Source organism: Cyprinus carpio, chromosome A9 (genome assembly GCF_018340385.1).
Source record: "Cyprinus carpio isolate SPL01 chromosome A9, ASM1834038v1, whole genome shotgun sequence".
Lineage (NCBI taxonomy): Eukaryota > Metazoa > Chordata > Actinopteri > Cypriniformes > Cyprinidae > Cyprinus > Cyprinus carpio.
In genome coordinates, this window is record NC_056580.1 from 4,099,271 (window position 1) to 4,111,613 (window position 12,343).

A 12,343-nucleotide genomic window follows, 5' to 3' on the forward strand; every position below is an offset into this window, starting at 1 on the left:
ACCACAGTTGAAGCTCCTGCATCATCTGCATTCTGTATCAGCTCCTGATATTTTATAAGATAATTATTATTGATGGATGAGGTATAAGATGCATACATTTGATGCACAATTATTCATGCACTATGTAAAGGTATTTTTTTTAATTTTTTTTAATTTTTTTATTACCTACCTTCAAAATTTGTCCCCCATCTGGGTACCTTCTCAAAATTTCTTTCAAGTAGTCAAGTGATGAATGGTGGGATGTAGCACCAATTTATTTCTACATTGAACAATGTAAAGTTTATCACAAATGGCACAAAACACATACAAATCAAACTCAAGGTTCAATGTGTAACAGATAAAGTACAAAATTAGATTAATTAATGCTAGTCAGTTGTTAGTATGCTTGGGATTATTTGTCAGATATTAATCAGATATTAAATTATCTTAAACAAAAAACATGCAGTGAATAAATTCACGCTTACTTCTTTTTCTTCTTTTGCCTTGATGCTGAACTCATTGTCTTTCTTTAACAGTCTCCTGAGTGGTAAAAAAAAAACAAAAACCTTTAAACCAACAATTAACTTTTACAAATCTTAAAAGGTGCATTCCTTTGAACAGTTTCAAACCATTGTTATAATAAAAAAAAATTCCATGTAGTAGTTTGCACTGCTTTCTTGGGTCTCTTGTGGCCTATAGCTACAAAACTGTTCTCCTTGCAAAATCTGCAAAATATTAATAAATTAACAAATGTAAGAGCGATTATATTTTTTTTTCTGTACTGCCCAGAATAAGCTATTTCATAAAAAAGATGTATATGTATAGTCCAAAGGGCAAACTAATGATTCAATTTACACAAACTAATCAGTTTAAAAGTTTACATATAGCCTACACTTGATTCTTAATATTGTGTCTCATAACCTGGATGATCCATGAGTGTTTTATGATTTGTAATAGAGTCTTTAGTTTGTCCTGAGCAGTTAAACTTCCCACTGTTTTCTACCATCTTCTGAATACTTGTGTAAACCCTCCGGTTCTACTTGCTACGCTCGCTCTGAGAGGGATTCGAACCAGTGTTTCCAGCATGAGGAGGGCTCTCTAAATTAATGTACATTCCATAGTATATACAGACATATTTTTTAATACTAAGTTAATGGCTACCATCAACTGTGTGGTTAAACATTCTTCAAAATCTATCTTCATTTTGCAATCGTTGCATATTTTGTCATATATTTTCTTTATTTTAATTTTAGGTATTTTTTAAAGACATATAAATTAAGATAATAATATTCCCACAAAAAAAAATAAAAAAACACCTTTACAACACAAAAAATAAAGGTGGCATGCGATACCGTAAACGTATCAGATGCTAAATGAATGCAATGAATATATGAATGAATGAATGAATGAATGAATGAAATGTGTCACACGTACACTTTTTTTTAATCATATCTTTCTGATATTCAAAGGTCTATTAAGCCTTCTACAGACTGTGTGATTTCATCAATCTTATAAGAACATAAAAGATCACACTGTGCAACATATATCTGATAAACCCTGGGGTAACGAGATGCCATACAGACTGTACGATGATGACACAATTGACTCGTAGGTCTACGCACAAGTTACTAGTGAAGAATAAAATGTTATCAGCAACAGGCGCTAGTGGTAGAGTTACTTAATAATTTTAAGTTTACTCTGCAATACTCAAGTACATTACACTCAATACATGGGTTTGTAAAACTTTTCTTAAAAAAATATAAAAAATAAAAAAAACGCTATTAAAGCAAAAGCCCTTCTGGTTCAATTACAAACGTAGAGTAAGCAAGTAGATGGCTCGTTATCCTTTTTAGGATAATATGTTTTACTCAAAACTATAGTTTTGAATCAAATGAACACAGATACCTCATACACAGTACACAAATTACATTTTATACAAAAACACATTTTACAGTAGAAAATGAACTCCAGATGTCACAAAACAGCAAGTTACTCATCGACAAAAGCAACCATAAAACAGTGCATATAGAACTAGAAAACAGTGAAAACTGTAAACCTTATTAATTATTCATGCCCCCCAGTGCATGATGGGAAGAATGGGATCATGACTTGGGATTTCCTTAAAGAATCCTTGTAAAAAAACAATTCCAAGTAAAATATAATTATAAGTTCGAACTTTAATTTCTACACGCTTAAATTGGAGGACTAAAATAGAATTTTGACTCTTTTAAAATTCTTGCCCTGAACTATATTATTTAATGTTAAATCACATTTGTTTTTCCATAGTATTTTCTTCACTGCAAAATCATTTTTATCAGTGAATGCTGACAGTCTTGTCACTGTTTAATGTTTCTTACTTTGTCTTGTGCTTAAGCACTTTGTCTTGTTTGTGTTGCTATGTGCTCCTCTCGTCTTGCCTCCTTGTTTCCTGTTACAATGCCCCCTTGTTTAATCCTCATTGGGCTGACTGTGTTCCCCTGATCCTCTGCTCCCTATTTATTGTGCTCCTTTCCCATTGAATTGCTGTTTTTGTTGTTGTTGTGTGTTCCTGCTTACTTGCCTGTCCGTGCAGTTAAACATTCTTGTGTCTAGTCAATCTGATGTTGTTGTATTTCTAGTGTGTATACTTTCTTAATTTTTTTTCTTTGTCTAATCTTTTTATATATTGGTCTTATGCAACTCGGGGTTTTTTTTTTTTTTTTTGTGGTATTTTTTTTTTTTTTTATATTGTTTCTACTCATTTTTCATCTCTAAGTTCATCCAGTTCAGTTTGATGCACAAACACAGATATGTTTGCTAGCCAACATGTCTAAAGTATTATATTAACAGTCTTTGATTTAGCTAATCTGCATGCACAATAAACTATAGTAAAATGTATTTACATCTCTAAAAAGAAAGTTTCTTGCAGGTTTTAATAAAATGTTATTTAATAATAGTACGTGTCCAGTACATGCCTCATAGTGACAATGCATAGTAAGGACAAAAAACACATATCACACCCTAGTAATCCTTGGTAAACTTTGCTATTGGCTGAACCTGCTCATTATGTTATTTTTGAGTCATACATGCTACTTCAACCTTTTTTTTACACAACTCGGAAATAAAGTTCAAATAATTTGTTCCCTGTCTTGTGTTGTACAATATGCATTTTTTTTTTTTTTTAAGAAAAAGTTCTATTTAGTTCCTTTTTGTGAACCCATTCAACCGGTTACTTCCCTGAGAACCAGCTCAAAAGAACTATTCATTCAAGAATCAGATATCACTATTCCATGCAAATATCCCCCCCCCCCCTTTTCCAAGTTTAAGGTATTTATTCCTAGTTTTATTTATTTATTTATTTATTTTTGTTCCTCTAGTCATAGTTTTTCACAAATTAAAATATCAGGTTTTATTTTGTCTCATTTTATTTATTATTTTCTCTCTTGTGCCATGCCTTGTTACCCTGTGTCTTGAATTGTCTATTGTGAGTCTTGTGTTCATTCCCGCCCCGCCCTGTGTCCAGACATTTCCTGGCCACTGACTCACACTGCCTGGCAGCAAGACTGGTGTATCTGTCTAATATACTTGAGTGTCAAGCCTCTGGCCCTGTGAGCCTCCACCTAGAAGCAAGACTGGTTCTACATCTGAGAAATCTGGTTTCTGATTGGTCTTCCTTGCCATTATCCTGCTTGGGACGCTCCCTCTTCCTCCGCAGCCCTCAATTTCAGCCAGGACTGGTCTCAGTGGTCACACTCCCTGCCTGTCGTCTGCCCTTCCCTACTGTTTGCATTGTTTCCACACCTCACTTTCCTTTGTTGTGCCTGTCTTGTCAATAAAAACACAATCACTACACATTCTGCATCCGGGGGGGCCTTTCTTTTGCAGATCCGTAACAATATATTTCTTCATTTTTATTCTTTTATTCGTGTCGTCAAATTTAGCTAGAAGTTGTAGAGGAGTTAAAAAAAAAATAGTATAAACTGCTAGTTACACTGTTTCTCTTTTGCTCTGCTTAAAGTTACATTATATATGTTATTTATTCACCTGTGATAAAGATGTAGTTAACCCAAAAATTAACATTTTGTCATTACTTTCCCTCAAGTAAACCTACATGAGTTTCTTTTCTTCTGCTGAAACATAAAAGAAGATATTTTGAAGAGTGTTGGTAACCAAACAGCTGATTGGTAGCCATTGACTTCCATAGTATATACATTAGTATATATTTTTTCATACAAAGTTAATGGCTACCATCAACTGTGTGGTTAACATTCTTCAAAATATCTTCATTTGCAATCGTTGCATATTTTTGTCATATATTTTTCTTTATTTTATTTTTAGGTATTTTTTAAGACATAATAAAATTAAGATATTTATATGTTTCCCCAGAAAACAATATAAAATCACTTGTGGACTATATGAAACGTGTTACCGGGGGACTAGCATATCAGATGCTAAATGAATATAAATGAATGAATGGAATGAATGAATAAATAAATAAAATTAATTAAAATAGGGGCCTATAATAAAACCACATCTTGCAGAACTGCAAAGCCAGACCTTTTAAACTGTGTATGAAAGGAACTCCGAAGTATAAAGGTTCATGAGCATGCTGTATTTGTTTGCTTATGCCTTGCAAAATAGAAAAGAACTCTGTTATATGTTATATTAGTTTAATATTATATTACTAAATATTAATATAACCATAAATACATTTCAAAAACTCATGTAACCTTCTGCCATGAGGGTTATCACCTACCTTTAATGGTCCTTATGGGTCATGATGATGCTTCCACTCGCAATCCGCAAGAATGAAAGCAAAGCGATCGAATGGCCTCAGTTAAACCCTCTCAGTGCGCTCAATTCGATTGGCCACGCGAATAGGCTCTTTCCAGAGAATGGAAACCTAGAGGCTTCTCTAAGTTTCAGTTCCTCGGGAATTGCCAAGATCTCTGTTTTGCAAAAAAAACGAACCCAACCCTCCTCATCAGTTCCATGAATGACACCGAACGAAGAAGAAGAAGAAGAAAAAAAACAAACAAAAAAACTGTTTCACGCAGCGTATCTCCGAATGTACAAAACTCTTAAAGTAATTGTTGCAACAGGATACTGTGGAAAACAAAATATTATTTGTTACGTGCGTCTTAAGGGGACTTTGTATTTTTTTAATCAATGTCGTTATTCTCAAGATCAGCCTCATACTAATTAGATATATAAATTATAAATAATAATAATCATCCATATGAACAGATCTACTATAGGCCTACTATAGCTACCTACCGTCAGCTATACAAACAAACAATAGCCTTAATGAAATAAATAAACAAACAAATTAAAAATGATGAAAGCCTTTAAATTCGTAATGATATTATTCTCACGGGCTCCGGCCAAAATAAATTTAATGAGAGTAATTTTGCTGAAATCTGCATTTGCTCTATTTATTAAAGGCATTTATCAAGTAAACAGATGATTGTAAGTAATGCGTTCTCTCGGCCGTTAGACAACTTTTATTTTGATAGCATGCAGGCTGTTAGGCTACTCCTATGGCCTTCCACGGGCAGGCGAGAAACTGATTTCCGTTTGTTTACAGTACCAGTGATAACGTAGCATCGCTTGTCAGTTCAGTGGTTTTTCGGGCAAAAAAACCTGAAAAATGCTTATGTGCATTTACATTTCGCCATTATACCATTAATGTCCGTTCATCTGCGGTGATTTAGGCGTATATTCGAAGCTGGACAATTGACGCGAGTAGCTATGCCGTGACTAATGAGGGGAACTAAGCGATCTTAATAAAAAACTTGCAAGTTTGGGTTTTTTTTGGAGGAAAAACGGGATAAAGGGGTGGAGTTTGCCTGTTGCAAATTGTCTTGGATGTGCGTAACGTATGATCACAAACGGGGTGGACGCAAGGACATGAGGAATCTCTCTGTCCTCAAATGTTTCCACTTTTTAATCACCCTTGCGTCACATAATTTTGCTGTATGTTATAACGGTTATATTATATATAGATATATATATATTATATATATAGATACTATATATCTCTATATATATATCTATTACTTAAACCGCGTCTAATCGAGTAAAGTATGTACATCCACAGAAGGGGGGAACCATTGCCGACACAATGACCCGCTACAGACGGCCAATAAAAACATTTCCGGAAGTCTGTAGGGCCAGTTTTACAAAACCACTTCCAGGAACACTTTTTTTTATAACGTGTTTAATATCCGTGTTATTTTAATCTAGTGCTTTCCTCTAGCAAACAGATGCTGATACTAATAGCCTTTATAACAACATATACTGGTAACTTTATATTGCGGGAGCACAGCTAAGTTTGATTTAGCTTTTACACATTTCACTTCCTGAAAAATTGTCTCCGAAGAACGTCCACTGCTCCAGCATACGACCAAAAAATGTGTTCCCAACACCACCGCGAACAATCACCAGTTACCTGAGGATGTTCCCTGTGTAACATCTCAAATAAATGTTAAGCCATTGGTCAGTAGGCTACAACAGTACACCACACCCTCCCACCTTGAGCTGTGATATCAAATGCAGGCAGAACAGGAAAAAATACATTTCACCCACCTTTTACAGAGGCCCTGTGCATAAAGTTTAGGCGCACCCTTAGTTCTGAATACCTATCGGTTTTCCGGTTCCTTCCCATATGGATAACATATTTGCAAGTTGAACTAATAGTAATATTTAACTGTCAGTAGTTATATTACCTAAATTATTTGTTTCTGTCCCTTCCCCCTATTTCCCCAGTCTGTGTGCAGTATTCTAAACTCATAAAACAGCCATGAAATATAGGCGTGCTGGTTCCATTCCGCCTTGCCATCGAATCTGTGGTCCGCCAGGCTTAGAATTTTGATGTATTTGAGTTGACATACAGTAGTACCATGATTCGATCAAAACATCCGTATTCCATTTTTTTATATTTTATTTAGAATAAATTGGTGGACATTATCAGCCTTCCTTGCTTCTTGAGAAGGACCGCCACTCAATTAATAGACCTTGAAAGTCACTGAACCAAAAATTGCTTTGAAACATTATTTTCACTAGAAATTGAATACATTTTTCCAATAATTTTGAAGGAATTGGCAAGTAAAACATTAAAATGACGAAATTAGAAAGTGAAAGGGATAACAATAGATTTTTGTTTAAGTGTGTAATCAATCTAAACTAAATGATATAATGTTTTTTTTTTTCATTAGGTGTGATGATTTTTGTTCAAGCTCTGTCTGACTGTCAGACCAACGAATTGTGGTGTTGAAGGTCTCACTCTTCCAAGGCCCGATCCCACCCTTGTGGCCGTTGTGGACAAGTCTTTTGCCACAGGGTCATCCAATTTTTTTGCGCTAAAAAGCCACCCACCAGCAACGTTCATACTGAAGACAAACAGCCCTACAAAAAAAGGTTCCCCTACTGTGACAAGGTCTTTTTACTCGCATCTTTTCTTTCTCGTTCTGGTTTCTACATAAACGCAACCATGCTGGGTGGTGGAGAGAAGTGACAAAAGGGAAGAAAGGAACCGAGAAAACGATAGGAAGGCCCTCCATAACTACTTCTGCCAGCCTTTTTGTTGCTCCAAAAGGACCGTAATCTCGTCGGCGCTCACCTTGCACTGACCTGCGCTCACACACTATTGGAGAGAAAGGACAGTCCAATGCAGGGTAACAGAGTAATATTTCAAGTACAAAGTAACAAATGCAGTGTATGTGTCACTTATTTTAAAAAATGTCATTGCAGTCTCGTTCCCTAAGCATTCTGCGCCACCACGGGACCAACCCACCACTGGCGAGGGAAGAAAAACCCCTCAGAATGCCCAGAATTGCACTAATCAATCGATCTGGGCCGTGACTCACCACTGGAAAAACACATCGGAAGCTCCACACTGGTTTTTTGTTTGCAAAACAAACCTCTTCAAATGTACACACTGTGAAAGGGCTTTTACGCAACAGGAAGGAATCTATTATACACTTCCGCGCTTGCACACTAGTTTGTTCGACCGCGCCTCCTTCCCTCCCTTCTTTTTTTCAGGTGACGTGTGGCGGTGGTTAAGTTTAAGGGGAATTCGCACATCAGACCCCACCTGGCTGTAAACCATCCGGCTTTAGGAGATTGGGCAGGTGCAAGCGGTTAACAATATGTGGTCCATCCGTGCCAACAAGGGCATTAAGGTCAGTGTCCTGTTCTAAAACAACACGTGTTGTCCTTATGCCGGCGGGATGCTCTTTGTAAAAAAAAACACGGGGGAGGAGGAGGAGATCACTTTTCCCCTCGTATCTGCAAAGGAAGAGGGAAATTGAGGGGAGAAAAGCAGCTCAGGCCAGCGGGAGATGCTTAGGTATTTGTAGCAGTGTGAAGGGGGCCACAACTGGGGGGAAACACTTCGATCATCATCGTATCTGCAGATGGACGTGTCGATTACCAAAGGACGAACAAGAGTGACGATTCAGCAGGATCCCATTTGAGCTCATAGGGCTTGTTGCAACAAATCTTCGAGCCGACAGACGGCACCACACCCTCCAAAATCACTGCGCAAATTAAGACAAAAAAAAAATTCTAAAAAAACAACAAAAAAAAATTCAAAAAACAAAAAAAAAAACAAAAAAAAAAAAAAAAAAAAAAAAAAAAAAAAACAAAAAAAAAAAAAAAAAAATAAAAACAAATAAAAATAAAAAACCCATCAGACAGAGATGGACGAAATGTGAGGACCAGAGGATGTAGGTATAAGGTAGTACAGTGGGGTTAGTTGTAAGGAGTTTGTTTGGGTAAGTCAAGTAAGTAAAGAGGGTTTTGAGCAGTATATCTTAACCGGGTTGAAGATACCAGGAAGTGTGTCACAGGACCCCATTGAACTTGTCTCATACTCTTTTGAGATGCCTATCCCCAACACCCATAGTCCGTCATTTTGAACTGATATGCAAACAGGTCAAACACGCTTCCTAAACATTTGAGCCAAAATTAAGACTTACAATAGGGGGAAAAACTATAAGAATGTACAGGAAAACTTTCATAAACATTTATTATAACTTTTGTATATACTGTATGAGTTTGTATGCTATATGCAGACATATAAACTTCTTCTTTCATCTGCTATTAAAATTAATAATGATTAATTTCTGCATGAATTACAGGTACAGACCTGTTTTGTAGCAAACAAAAAAACTTGCTTTTGCACAACTTTTCAATTAAACCGTTTAATTTAATTGTTTTTTCTTTTTTTTTTTTTTTTCAGTTCATACTTATCAAAAAAGTTGACAGGGCCCAGAGCACAGAAGAGCACTATTATCTTATATAGATCTTAGGGCTGAAGTGATCACCCAGCTACATAGGGGTTGGCGTTGTCATGTTGTTAAAATTGAAAGCTTCTGAGCATGTCTTTGAAATTCCTATTCTATTCATTAGATCCTTAATTAGGATTTACTAGATTACCGGGCTTTTCGGTGACTCCGGGTTGTGGTGGACGAAACAGATTTAAAAAGCCTTGATAAAACTATTTGATATGAGTTTAGTATATTGGATAATAGAGAATCAATTACTAGGGTTTGATACAAGGTTGGAGAATAAGGCATAGGAATATCTTCTGAAACTGATATGACCATAGTTTATTTCATTAAATTTCTGTTAAAATTCTTCTGTAATTCTCATCAAAATCCCTCCCTATCATCTGTGAGATCAAACAACTGAAACTCGTTTTTTTTGGTTCATTAAGCCTTCACTTATATCACGAGTCTCTTATGACACAGGTGTGATTTCTCATTTTAGTTCTCCCCTGCCTAAAACGCTGAATTAAACAGTTTTAAAACGTGGATTGACTGCCCTGTGGAACATTGTAACTGGTGCACTTTCTACTTGTAACATTGCCCAAGCTATGATAATCGCAATCTCTAGGCTTGCTCAACTGATCTTGCTCTGTCGGTTGCAATACGGGAAAGCATGGGCCGTGAAATACATGTTTTAATAATGTAATACACAACGTATATCGTCTTACAAGGGGATAATCTGTTCCCCCAAAAATAAAAAAAATGATGGTGTGTTTTTTGTATCTGATCACCCCAGAGGCATCCAAGATGTTATGGTGCCTTGTTCTTCAGTTAGACACACAAATTTATGATTTTAGCCTAATAAAGGCGTTTTTTTGTAAGTCTTCTTCTGGCAGTACAAGTTGATCTTGGGCCATGATGGGTTCTGATCTATCCTTCACAGGTTACATTTTTAACATCACCAGATGAATTGTCTATTTGAGGAAAAAAAAAAACAAAAAAAAAAAAAAAAACCCATGACTAACAGAATTATCCATATTAAACCCTGCGTGCCGTGACCAACAAAAACAATTGACAACGTAACTGGACGCAATAGTGTCTCTGATGTCCACAGAAAACTGATACTCATGGATAGTACTCTGTGCAAAGCTCGTCCAGTGCGGGTCAAGGGTTTGCCGCGGCAGCAGAGCTATAAGCTTCAAGAGAAGGACGACTTCGTACTAATCAGCTGAGGCGCTAAAACCATAGATACTGTACAATCTAAGCATCTGCTCATAGTCCAGCTTTTTTACAGTTAGACTTATTAACTACTCAGGTTTTTAGCGTGTGATTTTAGTAGTTTCTGCCTCCTGTAGTTATGGAGATGAACAAAACAAGGCTTGAATCAGAACGTCCATCCCCAAAGCTGGTGGGCCACCCCGGGGATGGCCCCCCCGTTTGATTTAGAGTAAAATATAATATCCTTTAGTGTGGTTGTGTAACAGTGGTCCATTCTATTACTGTCTCAGGGATGGCAGCGTTGTATGTTGAGTAATACGTATTGAGGAACCTTGCATGTTGTCTGTGGGATTTTGCAGTTCACAGAACAAGGAGATTGGCTTTATTAGAAAGTCACCGAGAATGATTTTAAAAAGGGAGTCCGATGTAATTGGTTGGTTCTGTAATAAAGTAACTGAAAAATCTCTAGGTGGTCATGTAAAACAAAACCCTTTTTACTTGCTCTGTTTACAGCGGTTATTTGGGGCACATGTTATTTAAATGCTAATGAGCTCTTGCCTCACCCGCCTCTCTTTCTGTGAAAGAGTATAGGCGATTTGCAAGACTAATTAAAAAAATCAAGTGTAAGAATTCTTCTGGAAGTTGCAGCTGGATCACAAACAATGGGTTAATGATCTATCCTTGAATTTTACATTCTTAACACAAAACATGCTTGAAATTGTCCCTCATTGAAAGCAGTCGGAGTAAAATTATTGGCTCAGGACATAAATTAAGTTAGGTTGTCTTCTGTGGTGTATTACCAACAAAAATAAAAACAAATGCACTGCGTCCTCACTGTGGTCCCTGATCGTGTCAGGAGGCAATTAACCACTCTTCTACATTACAAAACTGCAAAACACCTACATTGCTTACAAGCCATTTGCCGCTTACAAGCTGCTAACGTTTAGAATGAGAAATGACGGACTTAGTTAATAACTGGATAGAGGGATGTACACAGAAACCATTACTAATACTCGACCGCTTCAGCGAGTGGTGGGTTGGCCTCTGGAGTAATTTAAATTTGCGCTTTCAAAAAATTTACGCCCAGACAAGCAAAATGGAACTTAATAATTTGAGACTGTTTATGTTTTCCTTTGAGATGAAAAATATGGTTGAATTTGAATGGATTTTACATGTATTGGGGTGGCTGCGTCCACACACATTTGCATTCCTAATGTTTCCTTGTAAAAGTAAAAAAGAATCTTATTTTTTTTTTTTTTCAAAGTAAGTGATGAAGGGATTGTCAACAATTCTGACAGGGAGACAGTCCAGCGTTGGAACTGTTTTGAGAATACTGTAAGGTTAACCCTGCATGGTTTAGGTTTGAAAATGAAAAGATTGATAGAATAATTGACAGTTGTAAAACATTAGAAATTTAGGAAAAGTAATCAAAAAAGTAAATCAGGATGTAATGCCGTTAAAAAAAAAATTGACTTTAATAAAGTAACTGAAAAGTTACACTACTTATTACATTTTAAGGTACTTTAGGTTAAATCTTTAACCATGACATTCAAAGAACCTTCCCAACACGTTACAAGGTGATCTCCATCTCCTGGATTGATGATTGAAATGTAGCTCATATTTGCTCTTTTTCACATTATACTTATTTTGCATCTATGGTTGCCTTACTGAGGGGAGTCTTTGGACCCTCCTGTACAGAATTTTCGTGGTGGTCCCTCCCTCATATAAATATAGAGTCAGTTGGGTCTGGCTTTAAATACTAGCCAGTTGTTACATAGTGGCGCCCAAAGAGGGACCTTCAGGGGTTTATAATCTTTGGTGTCAACTACACACTTTCAGTGGTGGAGGTAACGAATTACAACTACTCACGTTACTGTAATTAAGTAGTTTATTCG

At 36.3% G+C, this 12,343-nt stretch overlaps 1 long non-coding RNA gene across 1 annotated transcript; it reads right to left on the minus strand.

Annotated features, from left to right (window-relative positions):
- Positions 1-464: 464 nt before the first annotated feature.
- On the minus strand, positions 465-4,756 carry LOC122146066. The gene is made up of 2 exons (XR_006160752.1): positions 4,715-4,756; positions 465-519 (listed from the first exon to the last, which is right to left on the minus strand). It is a non-coding gene; the product is annotated as an uncharacterized LOC122146066 (long non-coding RNA).
- Positions 4,757-12,343: the final 7,587 nt, after the last annotated feature.